A 20,272-nucleotide genomic window follows, 5' to 3' on the forward strand; every position below is an offset into this window, starting at 1 on the left:
CCTTTATACATTGACATGTTGTGTTTCCCTTTATAGATTGACCTGTTGTGTTTCCCTTTATAGATTCCTGTACCTCTATACAGAACGTGTCCCCTCTGGTCCCCAACTGGTTGGAAACAAATAAACCAGCAGAGAAACATGACTTAAGTAGGCTTGTTCATAGTAGCAGACAGCTGGCTCTAGATTATACTTCCTGAATCACCAATGGCTGCCTAACGCCAAACTCTGTCACCCCAGAGCGCCCCCTGGAGCTAGGGGTCATTTAGACCATGGTCAGTCCAAGGCCTGCCCCCTCCAGACAGTCTCTCAGTGGACGACACGTGCTGCAATTCATGACGTGCCAATGTTGAGTTCCTCTATTGCGTACTGCGAGTTCCGTACTCACCGTGAGCGTTTGGTTTAATCCTAGAATTTACCGTGAAGCTTGAAGCTTGCTGGCGCAACGGTCTGTACCGAAAAATGATTGATTGTTCTCATTAATGGAATACATTTGGATATTACACACAGCACAACTTGCCAAGCATAAGATGTGATAGTGCGTGGGTCTGTGCGTGTGTATGCACTTGTGCGTACTGTATGTGTGTGTGTGTGTGTGTGTGTACCCTGGTAGCTGTCCGGTTGACAGAGGGATAGTTGTTAGTATTTGGGCGATGCCCCCTGCGCCCGGCAGAGCTGATTAATGAACGCAGCAGCGACGGGAGAGCGAGCCTCCGCCATCGGCCTCCCCTTTGTAGCGGGGCAGCGCTCGCTGTGCGAGGGCCGGCAGGAGAGGGGCCCAACGTTCCCCCGGCCTTTGTGTGTTCCTCGGGAAAGGGAACAGGTGTCAGGGTCCCCTCTGGTTCTGTAACGGCGGTTAGCGTTGACGGCCGGGTTCCCCTAACGAGCGTTGACGCAGTTACACAGAGACCCGTGCTCTGTAATTGGGTAGGAGACTGACAGCCAGGGACCAATCCTGGTGGAGTGGTTAAGGGCGCGCAGCGTTGGATTGTGGGAGCAGCTGACAGGTCAGTGAGGCTGGAGCCTATTTTTCCCACAATCCCTAGAGTCTGAGGGGACGACTGCACTTAGAGCCCCTGCACATAAGAGTTCTGTTCAACGGGTTTTTTCCAATTACATGGAAAAAACAACTTGATCCCCATCCATAAGCCTGTAGTGTGTGTGTGTGTGTGTGCGCGCGTGTGTGTGTGCAATTTTGTACTCAGTCTACTGTGTAATGATTTTACTCAGCAAATAAACATAGGATAATACTTAAAGTCAGTCTTGCGAGTGTTAGAGAGCGATTTTAAGGTTTGGGTCCTTGGCCTGTCCAATCCCAGATATTCACAGCTCCTCAAATCCGCTAAGAACATTATTTCAAGACAACTAATCTATTGTTGAAAGGAATAAACACACATGTTTAAGAGCGGACAAAATGTTAATTCCTCATATTTTTTTTATTTTAAATACCTGTGGTTTCTGGTGGACTTGAGTTACTGCCAAAGCAAAACAGCCCAGAGCTTCACAAAGCCTACTAAAACAGCACTGCTATTGGATCTTTGAGGGTCAGAATGTTGTTGGGTTGATTCTCACCCCCATAACCAGTTAGCTGGGTCCTAAACATCACATCAACATCGAAGACTAGGGGTCTGTCCTTAACCTGCCCCCACACCAACAACGACTACCCTGCCAAGACCTCTGCCACCCAACATTCTGTCATTATTACGCTCTCTAGCGTATCACATGACACTTATCTTACCAAATGAGCTTAAGTAAAACGCTGGGATCTCTCCAACCTTTTCTACTCGTTCTTTCCAACTCGACATTCCGAATGTAACTGTGTTAAACGGGTCCTGGTGTAGTACGTAGTGTTGACATTCCATCGTGAGTGAAAGCGGATGTGGGCGGAGTCCAGCGTTTGGTCACGGCTCGACCCCTTTGTGACCACGGCACGGCTATTGTGGCTAACCTTGAAAGCAGCTACAGACCTGCCTAAGTTGATCGATCTGGGGTTAAATGAACTTCAAAATTCAGGCATCCCAACCGCAACTGTGATAATAGTGCATTGAAGTGTAATAATTCTCTATTGTCAAAAGCAAGGGCCCTGGTTGTGAGGTTCTAGCTTGAAGTACTGCCTAAATATCTCTATCTGAGATCTCAAACATGGAGAGAGAGGGGAACTGGTCCATCCCAAAGTTGTTCATCCCGAAGACTTGGACTCCATTCAAACATCATTAAAAGGAACAGGCCAGGACCCCTTTGCTCCATAACCCCCAAATTCCTCCCAGAACAACGTGGGCAGCAAAACAACAGTCTTCCATCTCAATGAGCCCAACTGAATTGAAGTCTGGCACGTCCACACAGTACCCTACAATGGCCCACAGAAGACCCATTACACTACAACACACTACAGTAGATAAAAAAAACACATGTTTCCACGCAAGCACCTCAGATCAGGCAAATGGACACACTCCATTTCTCTATTAGAATATTCAGAGAGATTCTGAGAGAACGTTCTAGCATTTCCGAGGCCGTGTTCTCGTCTGCCTCCCATGGTGTGAAAGCCTTCTCTGTTTGACCTGCCAACTATCTGCCAATGGTCGCTCTCTTTTACAAGTGAATGGACCGAGTTTAGCCACAGTTAAAAGACACACTAACGTGCCATGGCTGGTCCACAATGGCATTGTGGGTAATTTGCCAAAGCTAATGATGCTACTTTGGCCTGGCTGGAGGAGATAGCGGAATCTTAAACAGGAACCACAGCTGCCACAGCGCTCTCCCTTATCTGGAACAATGTTCACATTTAACTCTTCCACATCACATCTTTGGGAGTAAAGAGAGAGAGAGAGAGAAAGGAGGAGAAATAACTGGAAAAACAAACAAATAAATGTATGATAATAAATCACGAAATATGGAACAAGATGAAGACAGACTACTTGGGAGAGATAGTAAAAGATGATTTCAAGTTTGGGAAACGTGTGGAGTAAACTGAGCCATATTGTTGGTCAGGCCAAGTGTGGAGCCTTTAGAAGCCCAGCTTAGCCATTTGTTTGGAGAGAGTTAGCTGGAGCTTTTCATTGCAGCAGAATAGGTAATGGGTTAGCGTCGTAGCTAAGGTAATTAATTATTGTCTTATCCAACAGCTGCATGTGGGTCACAGGATTACATCAGCAATATACTTTAGCACGAAACACATGAGAGAATCATGATGTCGGTGTCTGTTATGATCACAATTCAGAGGATTCAGCGTTATTTCTTTGTAAAATGCAGCTGCACACATTTTGTTAAAAGTGAAAAATGCTCACACATGCTTCATATCTGATGAAGATACAGACCATGTCTCTCTCAACCCAGCTGGGGGTTAAATGTGACCTTCCACTGCCAAAAAAGAGTTTGGACGGGAGAAAAGAAATTCATGCACATTTAAAAGGCAATCTCACACCACGAGCAGTAGCCATCGATCCAGTGCCCAGTAGTGCCCCCCCCCCCATACCTCCACTCCCCTGCCCTGCCCATTCCTCCACACACACACACACACACACACACACACACACACACACACACACACACACACACACACACGCCTCAGCACACAGACAGAGGAGAACAAAGGGGCAGCCTCCGCACAATAGATATGCTCCAGGACACACTCACACACACACGTGATGCTAATCAAAACGGTTCCTCGGACTGACACACACACACGTGTCCATCACACCCGATCTGGTAACGGGAGGAGTGAGACAGGGGGGGGGGGGGAAGGTATGGGGGCGGGGGGGGTTAGTAGGGTTTATTTAAGGGAAGGATGACCAAGGTATCGGTCAATTCTGGTCCAGCACTCTGGTAGAGGGATACCGGGAGACACAGAGAGAGAGAGAGAGAGAGAGAGAGAGGGAGAGGGAGAGGGAGAGAGAAATAGGGGAGACAGTGAAAAAGGAGGGAGAAAGAGGACAGAGAGACCGGCGCATGGGACAGATCCACTGGCCGCTGTTCATAAAGGAAAACAGGACAACAAAAGAGAAGAACTCACCAGCGGAGCATCACCCTTTCATTCTGAGAGCAACAGACTGGCACCAATCCTTCACAAGCCTTCAATAAGTGTGTGTGTGTGAGAGAGAGAGAGAGAGAGAGAGAGAGGGACCTTGTTACCCATCAGTGAACACATTGGCGAGCTGCTCCCAGAGTGCCGAGGGGGGTGGGGTAGCGTGAGGGGGTGGGGTAGTGTGAGTGTGTGGGGGGGGGGGTAGCGTGGGGGGGGGGGCTAGCGGAGGCTCAGAGTTGCAAGGCTGCAAGGCATTCCTTTCTGTCGAACAACAAACCGTTAACTTTCTCAACGGAGAGAGAGGGTGTGAGCTGTGTGTGTGTGTGTAAGGGGGGCGCGGGGTGGTGAGATCGTACGCGATTCCAGGCCGGACAGGGGGGTTGGAGTGTGGAGGAACGGGGGAGATGAGGGGGGGGGGGGGGTCTCCATTCAGTGACCCCCCCCCCCCCCCCCCCTCTCTCTCTCTCTCTCCCTATCTCTCTCTCTCTCTCTCTCTCTCCCTCTCTCTCTCTCTCTCTCTCTCTCTCCCTCTCTCTCTCTCTCCCTCTCTCTCTCTCTCTCTCTCTCCTCTACCCAGGGCACCTTTATTCCCTCTGTCCGTCCAGCAGGTGGCGCTACTGAGGGTGTAATCAACCAGAAGCACAGTAGCCGAAAATAGGAGGGGAACAAAAAAACAAAACATGGACAACCTGACTGATTAACGAGAAGTCCACTCATTTGTCAATTTCAGGAACGCAGCTTTAGAGACAAATGGAGTGAGGGGCGGAGCCAGAGGCGGCGCTGTAATCTTAATCAGTCTCGTTTACGGGCGCGGTAGGACGGTGTGTGTGTGTGGGGAGGAGGGGGGGGGGCTGTGTGATTGCAAAGTCACCAAGAGCGTTACCATGACAAAATAACTCATCATCACAACTGGTGCCATCCTGTATTATCGTTGCCATTTCTGAGTGTTCCGTTCCTGGTTCAAAAAAAGCTCAAATCTAGGAGTGTTCTTGAGTAACGCCAAACAAATCTAAAATGACCGCCTGATGATTTTGTTGCAAATACGCATCCGGAGTGTCACTGATCACCAGCCGTCCCGTTGTCTGTGTTGAAGGGACATCTGTTTGACCCGTGTTGTTTTGGACCCCCGAGCGTGGTGCCCCACATTAGGGTCAGTCCTACGGGGGGAGATTAGGCGAGGAGAGGGGCAGAGAGGGGGGGGCGTGGCGGGGCGTCTGTCGCAGTTCCTGTCTGACCTGACTGAGGTCTGGAGGATTTAGATCCATAAACAAGTGCATCCCTCCAAAGCCCTGGAGCATCTAATTGAGGTCAGTTGACCAGTTGACCGGCCCCCAGCACAGCACAACAACAAGGGGACAGCTCGATGCAAACATGGGTTAAGTGGTTTTCACCCGACAGCGACGATACTATTTCAGTTAGCATGGATACACACTGGTTGAACCAATATGGCCATAAAAACAGGGTAAGATGCCTCAGGTCCAGGAATGCAACTGACATTTCCTGACATTTCACGAGTGTTATCTGTAAAATGTTTATAGAGGCTTACTGGGGTTTAGACCTGACAGGGGCGGAGCCATCTGTCTGATGGGTCCACTCAAACAGTGGAGAGGTTCAGCTTCAACACTTAGCCAAGTCTTCAAACTGGCAAAGGGAACATAAAATGGAAGCAAGGAAAACAATGTTTTTGTAACTGTCATGCAAATCTTAAATCTTGTTCCAATGATAACTATACCAACTCTGACTTTGCGTGAATAGCTTTTGAAACTGGCAATGCCTATTCTGTCAAACTGGGAGAATTAATTATAGACACATTTCAACAGACATTTCATTTCAAATGGAAAAAAGCCTCCTGGGGTGTTAGAAATAGCCTAACTCATTAATTTAAAAATTAAGGCAAATCAACACTCCGTCTGATTAGCATAGAGAAATTTTATTAGTTACTTTGCGCAAACGACAAGTCACAGCTCGTAGCGCGTCGGCCCCCTGGGGGAGGGCCCGATCTTTCGGCTGAGTCTCCACACGTACAAAGGTGAGTCACCGGGAACGCGACGTGACAGCGCAGTGACAGCGAACGCAGATACAGGCGAACGACTGCAGACAAGCGCGCGAGGAGGAGCCAGCCACTGGGAATTAAAATGCCAATCCCTGAGGAAATTGCTGAAGGTAGTGGGAGTGGCAAGGGCATGGAGGATGACCTCCCGCTCAAACGCACATAAGAGCAATTAATGGTGACCATAAATCATGTGCGGCAGCCGAGAAAAAAAGAAATCCCTCGGCCTCGGTGACCGGCAGAGCATACAGTAGGAGACAAATAGGCCTTCCCCTGCGACTCGTCTCTAACCTTTACACACCACAGAGACGAGGCCATCCATCTCTCTTAGCCTCTTAGCCTCACAAACTAGCATCCCTCTGGGGGCTGGCGGGCCTCTGCACTCCTGGAAACTTTCGGCGCGCTCTTCTGAGAGCATCCTATCCCCGCCGCGACACCGAGATGGGCTGGCGTGGAAGGTCTCAATGAGAAGTTACAACAAAAAAGGTGAAGCGATACACGAACGGGGGAGTTTGCGCCATTAGGAAGAATTAAACGGGCTTGCTCTTTCAGAAGTCAAAAGCTAGTTTCCTTCCAGCCCGTTTGTTTGACGAGCCAAACGTTCTGGCAAGGGCACACAAAGAGGATCACCATGTCTGTTGGAGGGAGGTGGGAATCAAAGACCACGATACCGTCGTCAGATACGACTTCAAACTTATCTTCAAACCACATTTCCAGTGTTCGGTACCTGGCTCCTGACATAAAAGCACATTCCTAGCCCATACCTCAGTACTTTGAGCTCCCGACAGGGCTGGTATTCTGTCTGCAATCACTCAACTGTGCTGATACAGAAGACGTAAATATGATACATGTGTGTGCGGTACCACAGCGCATACATGAACAAGCTATGACAAAAAAAATAACATGTTCAGGCTTGAGTGTGTTGTTGTCCGGCAGAACACAAGAACGCGTCATGTGTTTGTCTGCAGGTCCACTCACTCGTCGTCTATCAAACGTGTCCAGAACGCTGTGTTTCATCGTGTCCAGGTTATCATCACGCCAAGTCAAACTAATAGACCTGCTAAACAAAGAACATTCTACTTTTGTAAAGACTCATTAAGTTACGTACGTGAATTGAATTGTGGGTAAAAGACTAGAGAAAACACTTAGAGGATGTTTTGACGTTTAAATGACGTTTAAATGACGTTTAAATGACGTTTATATTACGTCTCTAGCCACAGTGTCAGCAGTGCGCTGTCATGAGAGCAACAGCTCGAAGTGCAGATATGCATCTGAGAGAGCCAGAAACATGCCAGGATGATGGAACGCTCATCCTTTCACCTATTATAATACTGGCATTCCATCTATCTCTCTCTATCTGTCTCCATCTCTCTCTCTCTCTGCCTCTCCCTTTCTCTGTCTCCATCTCTCTGCCACTCCCTCTCTCTTTCTCTCTCTCTCTCTCTCTCTGCATGATGATACACACCAGAGGGGAGAGAGAGAGAGAGAGAGAGAGAGAGGGCGAGAATGAGAGAAAGGACAGAGAGAGAGAGGGAGAGAGAGAGAAAGAGGGAGAGAGAGAGGGTGAGAATGATAGAAAGGAGAGACAGAGAGAGAGAGAGAGAGAGGACAGAGACACCAGGCTGTGCTCTTGCCAGACTGCAGGCGCACCACTGCACACAGGAGCCAGGCTGGGAGAGAGAGAGCAGAACCGAGCTGTCGGTCCAGTCCCGGGGGGGGGGGGGGGGGGCGGTTCTGACCCCCAGCCCCCCCCCCCTGCATCGCCACCAGACCAGCTGGAGCACCGACTGCACTTGGCAACCGTTTAAAGCAAGACGAGGAAGCGTGGCGAGATCGGTCTGAGAGCATCCAGATCCCCCCCCCCACCCCCCCCCGCCCCCCCTCCGGTCATCTGGTTCAACTCCCTGGGGCCCACAGGGGTTCTACTTCCTGACGTAAGCCCCAGTACATCACCAGGTATCGACACGCAGGAACGCGAGCCGCCGGAACCGGCGGCACTGAAGTTCGGTCTCGGCCGGTCGGCTGTGCGAGCGGGTCAGCGCCTGTGAGCGGGTCGGCGCCTGCGAGCGGGTCGGCGCCGCGTTCTCCGGGGACGCTCGTGTCCACAGCTACCCGACCGGCCCCGGGCAGCACCCCCGGTAAACCTCCCCTCACTTCCCTCTCCGCGGGCATCAATGGCCCCTTGTCCACTGCATAGCGCTCCACTGTGAGCCAGGGGGCCCTCGCACACAGAAATATTGACTCTAATACATCAAACATTTGGCTAACCCCTTTTCTCAACAAGCGTGGCTGTGTTGCCATTAGACTTCCCCTTGGGGTACACTTTGCTACTTCGGCTATAAAGATGTACTTTTAATTATTGCCAAACACACGCGCACACACACGCACGCACACACACACACACACACACACACACACACACACACACACACACACACACACACACACACACACAGCCGCTGAGAGCTCTTTTATAGAATGACGTGCCTCATCTTCTGCGAGGCCGCCAGCGGCAGAGGGAGGTAAAGGACGCGCTCGAGCGTGACTGCAGGACTCGGGGTTCGCGTGCGTCTGTGAGACACCGAGATGATTCAGTGTGCTGCTTCCATTTTTAGTCCAATGTTCAACACTGGAGCCCGTGCTTTAGACCTTGAGGGCCACCGTGAGAGCGCGTCGGCCTGGGAGGGTAGGCAGCGTGACGGTGGGTTATTTCTCTGACGGGAGATGGAGAAGCATCGTCTACATGATCCACACATTGCTGCAAAAAAACAGGAAACTAAACACAGGGGGCTTTGAACTCCAAAACCACGCGCGCACACGCACACACACACACACACACACACACACACACACACACACACACACACACACACACACACATCATAATAAGGTACTTTCTGGAAGCCCCGTCAAAACATTGTTGTTGTTGTTGTTGGGACAGAAGCTGATCACTTGAGCAGCAGAGCACCGAGGATCCGGACAGAGCGAAGCCCCTCAAGTCCCCGGACTTAGATCTGCTCAACTCCACGATTATAGCTTAACATGCACAAACATGCACCCCTAACTACCTCCCTACCCCTCGAGAGCCCATCCCCTACTGCCCCCCCCCCCCCCCTCTCTCTCCTGCTCCTGTCAACACAACATGAGAGCACAACACCTGGACAGTCTGGATGTTTCAACACGCAGACACTGTTATTGTCTTGCCTTAATCTTATGAGGAGGCTAATCGAACAAAAATCAATCTCTGATCATGCGAAATGAGAATTTCTATTAGGCTACTCAACGCTGCACTCTATCGACCAGTTATCAGTAGTTAATAGCAAAGTTGGTAGATGCGTCTTGAATTGATTCAGACAATTAAAACGATACATTGAAAAACAACGATGAGAACAGCAGCGACTGAAGATTTGAATACCTATGCAGATTCTATTCATGCAGTCTGCAAGATGAATCATTTAATGCGCACTGAAAAGTGAAAATAGATCATACTCGAGTGACGCAATTGACACGGGTTCGTAGGCTACATCATCATCCCATCTCCATCAATGGAAGGAAACATGCATGTTGAATTATTCATGTGATGATCTTAATTAAAGGTAGTCAAACTTTCTCATCTACGCAAGCAAGCGCATGCATTTGCTGTAGACATGAATAGCACGCCAACGATTGATCTTACCCTGCGCTATTCCAGCATATATCTGCGTGGGGAAAAGTTATTCGTCCTGTAGGAGCCGCCGCGGAACTGAAATGAACCAGCTCACACGATACTGACCGACAGTGACGTCCCTCCCTCCTCGCCTCCTCGCTCACTAGGCTACTCAACTGTCTCCTTCCCTCCTCGCCTCCTCTCTCACTAGGCTACTCAACTGTCTCCTTCCCTCCTCGCCTCCTCTCTCACTAGGCTACTCAACTGTCTCCTTCCCTCCTCGCCTCCTCTCTCACTAGGCTACTCAACTGTCTCCTTCCCTCCTCGCCTCCTCTCTCACTAGGCTACTCAACTGTCTCCTTCCCTCCTCGCCTCCTCGCTCACTAGGCTACTCAACTGTCTCCTTCCCTCCTCGCCTCCTCGCTCACTACTCAACTGTCTCTCTCCTATCCGCAGGCTCCGAAGTTGCGGGAATGACAATAAAAGGTGTGTAGATCCAATAAGAATCTGTTAAAGGCGCCTTTAAACTTTCATCGAGCTGATATTGATACACTTTTGGATGTAAACGATGAATTCCTAGAAAACAATGTGAATATTAGCTTGGAACACTATAGGCTACATCTGTGTTTTCCACCGCCATTGATGGGTAAACCGACCTATTTAGCGTATGAGGGAAAACGAATTGGCCCCTAGAAATGGGGGTCAATGTAATTTCAGTTCAATACATTTTAACCCGCAATAACCCTTTTTGTGTGATAACAAAAATATAGCATTTTATTGTTTTTCCTTTTTCCATAATTGTCACTTTATTTCACGTAAACGTCGCAAATGATTTTGACCCCAACTGTGCCTACATTTAGTTACCCAGCAAACACACAACGTCAGGGAGACGTTCAGATCATGTCTTAATAACGTCCGTCGGTCGTTACCCCTGGACCCCTCTTTATTCAAACGTCTGGCTTGGACCCCTCTAAGACGTCTGTGGACATGCAGAACGGGTTCAATATCTGAACGTCTAAAAAAACGTTCATTCTGGACATTAATTGGATGTCTTTGGACGTCCGAAAAATACGAAAAAGACATCTAAAAGACGTCTTTTAGACGTGTCTTTGCTCAGTGGGTAGTTTTGAGTATAATCCCTGTTAAAACACGCGCACGAGCAGGTGTTTCACTCCCAGGTCTCGCGCTTTGTAGTGTTTACAGCTGCAGACGAACACAAAGGAGCCGGATCCTTAAGCAGGGGCCAAAGCTCTTCAAAGTTAGGGAAGTTATTTAGCTCAAGAGCATCTGACGGGATATAACAAGATCACGCAGGCTCTTCTTGATTCTGTTAAGGACTTCCGGGTGGTTTAGTATGATACTTGATGACCTCTTGCAAGGTACTCTTGGAATAAGCAACAATTTGATGACTACTTCCAAGACACTCTTGGATAAGTAATAAGTAACTTGATAAAAACTCCAAATGGACATCCCATCCATGATCTCTTTTTCCCATCTATGAGTGACTCAGTCCAAGTCCTGACCGCCTGCATAAATATGCAGTGTGGCAATTTATGATCTCGGCCTGCTGACTCAACACATCGGTTGTGATTGTGTATTCTGTTGGACCAGTCTCTGCTAAAGGGGGATAAAACACCGATCTGACAGTTCTCTGCTCCTCCGACACCCCCCAGAGTATAAAACAGGCATGCGGCCAGGGTTGCCAGGTTTGTCCCCGTTGGGAAAAGCAAACTGTGTTTCTTCTTTCAGAAGGTTACTCCTGCCTTCGCTATTTTTTTTAACATTTACAATCTTTCTAACACATTATTTTATTATCTTCTGTCAAAACCTGAAATGTGTCTGTCGTTAGTGCTATGATTATCCACTGTGGCATAATAACAGCAGACAAGTGACGGGACTAAAGACCACAGGAAGAGCTCATTCTGTTACAACCTTGATTAGGATGACACAGGGACACCTCTGAGCCCTCGGTCAGGGGCCCTGGCCAGGGACAGAGATGTACCGCTGACACTCAGAGGAAATCAACACACACTAAGTGCCTTTTGAGCACAAACAGGAATTTGCGCTTGGGCTTTCTATGGGTGTGTTAGCTCTCTTAAGTCATAGGATGAGGCAATAACTTCATCTCGATGCCAGATAGTAGTCAAGACGAGGCAGGTGCACTCTATCTCTGTTGAATGATCGTATTATAGTTGGAGTTTATACTCTACTGTTGACAGCCTGATGCTAAGCTATGTGTTTAGATCACTTACAGGGCTGATAAATGGGCCAGATGATTCTTTGGGGACTGCAGAGAGTCGGCTATCGAGCCTTAGGGATCAATCTACTTGATGGATTATAAAACCACGAGTCCCCTGTCCCAATAGCCACCTCTCTTTAAATGCACTGTAAACATTACTTGCTACCACTTCCCAAACTGATGAGTGAGCACGAATCCGCCATTAGATTTGTTGGCACTGATTTTGTCTCAACTGCAGGCAGCCAATGGGTCCAATATTCTGATTAATCCGCCAGACACAATTTACCATCAAGGTAAATGAACCTTCTGGTATTCTGAGCACAAACAGCCCAAAAAATTACTTTGAGGTCCTGTGATCATTAATTCTTAACATTCACAAGCCTATTATTCAAAATTATTTTTGAGCATGACATTTTTATTATGTGATCTAATTCCTAAAATAAGGATTCTCATTTGATACTATTGCAATCGCCAGGGCTGCTGTGAAAGGAAACATTCAGGTGAGAGCAGAAATCATCAGGTCATTTTTATCAATTTGTCCTTTGCCACTGATTGACGAGGCTGACAGACTGCAGAACAACGAGCCGGCAGACTGAAGTGTGGGTGTCCCAAAAGTGACAGCCGTATCTAGACTATCTTTGTGTGTGTGTGTGTGTATGTGTGTGTGTTTGCACACAACCATGTGTGTGTATAAATACTTAATTTACATTCATTTTTCAAAATTCAAGTTTCTACTCTGCCCGGCAGACTGACATGGTTGCTGTTCACTCACCTGAAATAGGTTGACAGAGGAATGAGCAAGAGGTCATAGGTCGCCAAATTGCTCTAGTCTGAGTGACTGACTTACCTCTTCTCTTGTCCCTCCACAGTTTAATATTTTACACATCGTGAGGCAGTCGCGTGTAGCTACAGGGGGAAAGAGGGGCTTCCAAAGAGCTTGGGCTCAACACTTTGCCTCTTGCACTGGTTTATATACATAATTCATAGGAGCAGTTATGGGGATGTTTATTCATGAATTATTGAAGTTCATCACTCAACCTGAACTGTGTCATCAGTCCAGTCAGAGCATGTTGTTCATAGTAAGGGAGCTGCTAAGCGAGGACCATGTTTTTAACAAAGACTGTGTTACAACTCGCCCCCCCTGCCGCCACAACTCGCCCCTCTCTACCTCCGTGCGCTCTCGGTGCGCCGTGCGTTATCCTGGGCGATGCCATGGGTCCTCTCCAACGATGGCTGCCCACTGCTCCTGGCTGCCCTTAGCCCTGGAGGAGGATGGGAGGGGATAAATGCTGGGAACAATTTCCACCCGCGCACCGCCCCCCTACCCCCCCCACCCCACCCCAAAAAAGTTCCTTGTGTGTGCTGTGTCCCGTGCCCACGATATGTAACGCGTCTGTCCCTGTGAGGTTCAAAATTACACATCTCAGTACAATGTTAGAAGTTTGTCTTCCTGTCTACTAAGTGGAACAATATTCATTAACAAAACAAAAGAACACTGTACTTAATAAATTAATCAAAACAGCATATGGAAAGAATGTTTTTGTTTATTCAGACAGTGAATAGTGTGCACAACAGCATAGAGCCAATTAAACCTCAAACAATAGAGCACTAATTCAGAACATTTGTCTCTAAAGTACTTTCCCTCTTCCAGTCTACGTCATGGAATTACAGTGCAGAGTTTGATCAAGTTCACCACGCTGGGGTATAAAGTTTTCGAAGCCTGTTGCTGCTGGTGGGATTAGCACTCCAGTGGGATAAAAGCAAATGGCTGCCCTAGTTCTTGGAAATCAGCTCCCAGTGGATAAGGATCGTAATCCGCTGTTTGTGTTTCCCATAGACACGGCGCAGCCGGACGTGCTCAAACCGACAAGCCTTTCATGGACGTTAGACCTACTGTACCGATTCACATTCAACTCTTCTCCACACTCCATTATCTCAGGGTCCAGAGGCCCTTCTTTCAACATTAGACAGCTCTCAGAAAACTTAAAATGCTCCCATGTTTGAGAAGAAGTTATTGATGAAACTAATGAGCATGTCGTCTAGATGTAATTGTTGATGTCACAACAGGATTTCAAGTTTTGGCAAACCAAGAGAAAATGTACTGAGACTGTCCTTTTGTTTAGCAGATTTTAGTCACACACGAGTCACACACACACACACACACACACACACACACACACACACACACACACACACACACACACACACACACACTCCTGTCCTCTGAACAGGGCTTTTGGGCCTGAGGTATGGCCTCAGAAGAGACAGAAGAACTTGTCTGAAGGCCGTCCTTAACCAGCTCCAGACCGGGTCTCTCAGAACTTTTTAAATGGTACCAGAGGTCAGAGGAGAGCAGAGGGCTCGATCCGATGATTACCATTCTCAATATCCAGTAAGTAAACAATGGGGCCCAGATCCGATTCTGATCACTTGGCAGGGAGTATTAGAGGCTTAATGAGTTTCTACTTACAGCTGCTCCAGTAATTAGCCTCTCTAATTACCTGGGTAATGGAATGGAGGGTGGTCGAATGGAGAGAGAGAGCGAGAGAGAGAGAGAGAGAGAGAGAAGTGAGGGGGAAGGGCTATGCAGGAGGGCAGTGCAGTTCCAGAACCACACCTCATCCCTTTATAGGAGCCTGCCTGTTAAATGTCATCATGGTCAAGACATTCCTCCATCCATTGAGAGACAAAGCTTGTTGGAATAACTAGTGCATTTACTAGTGCATAACTATGTGCATTTGTTTGTGACTGGCTGTGTGTGTGTGTGTTTGTGTGCGTGTGTGTGTGTGAACTACCCCTCTTTGTCGTTTCTCTCTTCTCCATTCAGCACTCAAGGTAAATGGACTGCACTTATATAGCGCACTTATCCAAAGCGCTTTACAACAACCCATTCACACGCCAATGGCGGCAGCTGCCAAGCAGGCAGTGCTAACCTGCTCATTTAGGGTTCTTGTCATGTGGACAAGAGAACCCGGGATTCGAACCGCTGACCCCATCATCATTGGACGACCCGCTCTACCTCCTGAGCCACAGCCACCCTGTACCACTGGAACACAAACTCATCAATATTTTAAACTGATGCTGCACTCATGTGCCTTTTAAGTGTTTTTCATTCAGGGTTTGTTTTTGCTTCACATTCATGACCCTACATGTACCATCATCATTCAGAGGAACAGTCATGTTACACAGAGTCATGGCCATGTGACAACAGCCATCTTGCTTTTACCTTGTATCAACTTATCATTTAGCATCAAGCCACCTCCAGTGTCAAAACAGACCATTTCCCCATCAACAACAATATCGATTTATAGATTAGTTGAATGGCTAATTAAGAGGTAGCTAGCTGTGCTTGTATACAGCTGACGACCTTGCTATGTGATGGGGCTGAACAGCCATTTGTGGGTGTACCAAAAATGATGAGTGATTACCTGACTTTATGAACCTAATATTAAGGTTGAGTGAACAGGACGAGCCAGGCGTGTCGTGTATTAAATCAATTGAGTTTTGTTTTGATTAGGTCGGGGGAGATGGTACTGGGGGAGGCTACTGATGAGCTGTGCTGTGGTCCGAAATAGACCTTCGATGAATCTCTTGGGGTCATCCCATCTTGACCTTTTTTTCCATCCTCAAGTTTTGGCTTAATATCATCACATATACAATTGTCATCAGAAGGTAGCACAGAGTGTCTGTGTTTGCAACAAATGTGTCTTCTGACATTATAATATATTTTTAAGCTAACCACAACACCATGTTACACTAAAGTTAACTTTATGAACATGGCCTTTGTGTTGGATCAATTAACGAAAGTTGTGATTGCCAAGTCTTTATATTTTGAGTTAACAAGATATTGAGTCTTTATAATGACTTACTAACTCGTACAAAGGGTATCTTTTTTCAGAAAAAAAAAGTTTAGACCACTTAGGACTAGAAAATGTAAACAAACAAACAGGGGCGACAACATGACCTCGTTGGCGGAGGAACTGACCTGAGGGAACATATACACACTCTCAATCTCTCTCTCAATCTCTCCCTCTCTCTCGCTCTCAATCTCTCTCTCTCGCTCTCTCTCCCTCTCTCTCTCTCAATCTCTCTCCCTGTCGCTCTCTCTCTCTCAATCTCTCTCTCTCCCTCTCTCTGTCAATCTCTCTCCCTCTCTCAATATCTCTCTCTTTCCCTCTCTCAATCTCTCTCCCTCTCTCTCTCTCTCTATGCACTCTTAACAGAACAGCAGAGACTGGTTATTGCACAACAATTGGGGACACAGTGACTTCAGTAACCCTGCCTAGCCTAAATAAGAAGGAGAATCAAAACAACTTAATCCCCTCCTTTAAACTCCCCTAATCCGCTCCTCGGTGTTCGCTTGTTAGTGTGATCAAACTTTCTCTTAACATGTGAGGACATAATGCCTCCACACAGAATGGGAATTGTAGTAAGGGGGCTTTTTTCCCTTGCAGAATAATTGTGACCATGAAATGTATCAGTTGAAGGCAGTATGGTCAAGGGGGTTTCTCTGCCAATGAATATATTCCATGACATCTCATTAGGTGTTAACTGTTGAGATTGGAAAGAAAATTCTCTTAATTACTTGAAAAGGCTTATAAAATGAATCACAGTGATGGCTCTGGAGTGAATGTAATTCATGTGGCTCACTATTACGCGATCTGGGTCACCTGTAAAGGCAGGTCATCTGGTAAAATACCTCCCAATTGGGGCTTACTGTTTACTGGAAGATCTAAGAGGGAGAGAGAGAGAGAGAGAAAGAGAGAGAGAAAACCACTTAGAAAGAAAGAAATCAAAGAGAGAGAGAAAACATTTAGAAAGAAATCAAATCCTTCGAGGTGCCCAAAATCTATAGGGCTGTTGGCTGTGTGAGTCCTTTCCCGCTTAAAGGAGTAGTAAAGGGAAAATGCATGTTTAGCCCTGTTTTAAGGTTACTTATGATCATATACAATGGTTCAGATCAAAACGTTGACAAAACTAGCACTTTTGAGAAAGTCTGATAATTGCTCTACCACTGTTTTGGTCATACAATGGATGTGGGTGGGCACCGTGAAAAATCATTCAAAAAACATGTTTCAAAGGCAAGTAAATTTCAAAGACAAGAAACTCACCGAGGTGTTAGTTGGCGTTCTGACATATAATTCGCCATAAAGTAAGATTCTAGTTAATCTTGAAAGGCTTTTTTAAATAATTAGTATAGAACTATTTAGTCACAGCACATTCGTGTGTAAACATCCGCAAACTAGGTAGCCTAGCAACATAAACAATAACAATAGCTACCGTAAGTAGTTCCGTTTCCTGAATCCCCTCTGCGGATTGATGTACAAATCTACAACGGTCGCTTCAATACAAGTCAATGGATTTCATAAAATGATCAATAAAACCGTACAGGATTCATACTTTGCGGCGAATTTGATGTCAGAACACCAACGGACACCAATTACACCCTCGGTGAGCTTCTTGTCTTTGAAATTTGAAATAAACTCTTTGAGAGTTTAACATGTTTTTGAAAGATTTTAAGGTGCCCACCCACATCCATTGTATGACCTAAACGGTGGTAGAGCAATTATCAGACTTTCTCAAAAGTGCTAGTCTTGTCAACGTTTTGATCCGAACCATTGTATATGATCATAAGTAACCTTAAAACAGGGCTAAACATGCATTTTCCCTTTACTACTCCTTTAACATGCAACAGTGCAGGCGCACGTTTGGCCATACTCTGTATGTTATGGACGTGCTGTCTGTGACCCCTATCCGGTCTAATAACCAGAGTGAGAACATATTGTCCGTCCCTCGTCCCTCTGTGGTGCTCACTGCTCATGTCCAGATCTCTAGTGAGAGGACGTACTGTAAAGGGACGAGCACAAAGACATGGCTGCTTTGTTCGCCTTCATTAGCGCTGTAAGGAGCCTGAATCAGTCCTCCTAGGTCACACAGAGGGAGGATAATGACAGCCAGAGGTGGTCTGTGGTCCCACGCTCTTATCAGGGATGGTGTGATGTTCATCGCTAGCAAAACGTCAGAGAGATGAATCAGCGAGTGCACGGGGGTGAGGGATGATTGAGAGAGAGAGTTGTAAAGATGAAAGGAATATTATTATACAGTAGTTCTGATAGCTGCTGGAGCACACAGTCAGTAATTGGCCATTTAGTCCATCATGGCCGTGTCCTCCAGAGCCTGAGGTGCAGGTAGGTATCGAAGAGAGAATGATCGACTAATCAACTCCAAACTGATCAAAAGCACAGAGTAGTCAGGTTCGCTATGTAATTTTGTTGGATCTTTGGGGGGCGGATTTGCAAAACTATACCTTTTCAAATCAAATCAAATCAAACTTTATTTGTATTGCGCATTTCATACACAGAGGCAACACACACATTTGTCATAGTTTTTCCAACACATTTAGGGCACGGCCCCTGTCTGTGGAGTGTGAAGCATATCCTATGGAAATGTTTGTGCGTTCTCATGCAGAGTGGAGGTGAAGGAGTGAATTGGGTTTAAGGTTCTGTGATGCATCGAGGAGTGTGTGGGGGGTGGTTTCCTCAAATAGAATACACTCAACAGATACGACACTCAGGTGAGCTCAGAGTGCTAAGCTAGCTGGCTCTAGCCTGTGTGAATATAAATATACCCTCAGCCACCATCGAACTGAATAAAACATGATGGTGAGGGTCTGACACCTTCACTCCACTCCGGTAGCTACTCTCTCTGTTCAGGGCTGGGAGGCAGACCTATTCACACTGTCATTACTCCTCTCATCCTTCATCTTAAGGAGATGGAGGAGACAGATTGTCACAGAGGAGGGGAGTGATATATCCACAGAGGGGAGGGTGTTGCTAAGTGGATTCGTGTCTGAGGTAAAAGGTTATTAACATTAAGAATGAAACTATAAAAACCTACAATTTATGAGGATTAAAATGGGACCTATGAGAGACCTATAGTTACTGCATCTGCGATATTGCCAACAGAGGTCACGTCCAGGACCTTTTGATGGACAAAGTGACTTGACACACAATACGGCCTATATGACCACTGCGTCATATTGTGACCCTGTTTGACAGGATGTACACATCCTGACTTTTGGTCAGGGACAGTCAGGAGAACTCTGCCACCTGGTGGCTTGATGTGAAATGTGCTTTAGATGCTAAAGGGCATATGGCATACTCTACTGCCCTCTACTGACAACTTTTCTGACTACACCAGGCTTTACATTCAAAACAAAATCCTTCACTTATAGTGGCTTATGGCTTATTCAAGTATAGTGGCCTAATACTGCCCTCCTCTGGCGAGTTGTGAGGAGGCAGGATTGCTTGAGTTACAGGTGAATGGAGAAGGATTTTTCTTAAGTAGGCTACAGAATATACTGTAAGTTATAACATTTTTAATACCCTTTGCGTGTATATTCCAAAAGCACCACCTATCACTGTAACTTACTTACAGTAGGCCTACATGTCTGGCTGTGAGAAGCAGAAATATTTGTGCAAGATGTCGGGCAAAAAGTGAATTCTCTCACTTCAGAGAGATACATATCAACTTAGTGATATGTGATATATTCACATATGTGATATATTCAGAGAGATACATATCAACCTTGGTAGCCATACCAGACCTCGCTACGATAAAGTAGGGCTAGGGCCAAATACTTGTAGCTGGTAGAAGCCTGAGGGACCAGGTGAAGGGCCAGCTGTGAGCCTATCCAGGTAGGGCTAGGGCCAAATACCTGTAGCTGCTAGAAGCCTGAGGGACCAGGTGAAGGGCCAGCTGTGAGCCTATCCAGGTGGGCTGCAGGGGAAATCCAGGGCAGGCTCGGGCAGTCAGGCCTACCGGACCTGTAATGGGTTCTGACTTGGCCCATGCTACACCCCTCCACTGAGTTCTATGAACATCGGTTTGGTAGTTTTGTATAATCCTGCTAAATAACCAACCAATCAACTAATCAACTAACTAACCAACTAACCAAAACACACGGCCGAAAACATATCCTCTCGCCCTGCTGGGGCGGAGGTAATGAGCACTACCCAGCAAACACGCAACGTCAGGGAGACGTTCAGATCATGTCTTAATAACGTCCGTCGGTCCTGAACCCCGTGTGTTCGTCTGCTGGACCCCTCAATATTCAAACGTCTGGCTTGGACCCCTCTAAGACGTCTGTGGACGTGCAAAACGGGTTCAATACTTGAACGTTAAAAAAAACATTCATTCTGGCTCCTAATTGGATGTCTTTGGACGTCCGAAAAAGACAAAAAAGACATCTAAAAGACGTCTTTTAGACGTGTCTTTGCTCAGTGGGTAATATCTCAAACGTCAACAGCTTACAGTTCA

This window comes from Borostomias antarcticus (genome assembly GCF_949987555.1).
Source record: "Borostomias antarcticus genome assembly, chromosome: 12".
Taxonomy (NCBI): domain Eukaryota; kingdom Metazoa; phylum Chordata; class Actinopteri; order Stomiiformes; family Stomiidae; genus Borostomias; species Borostomias antarcticus.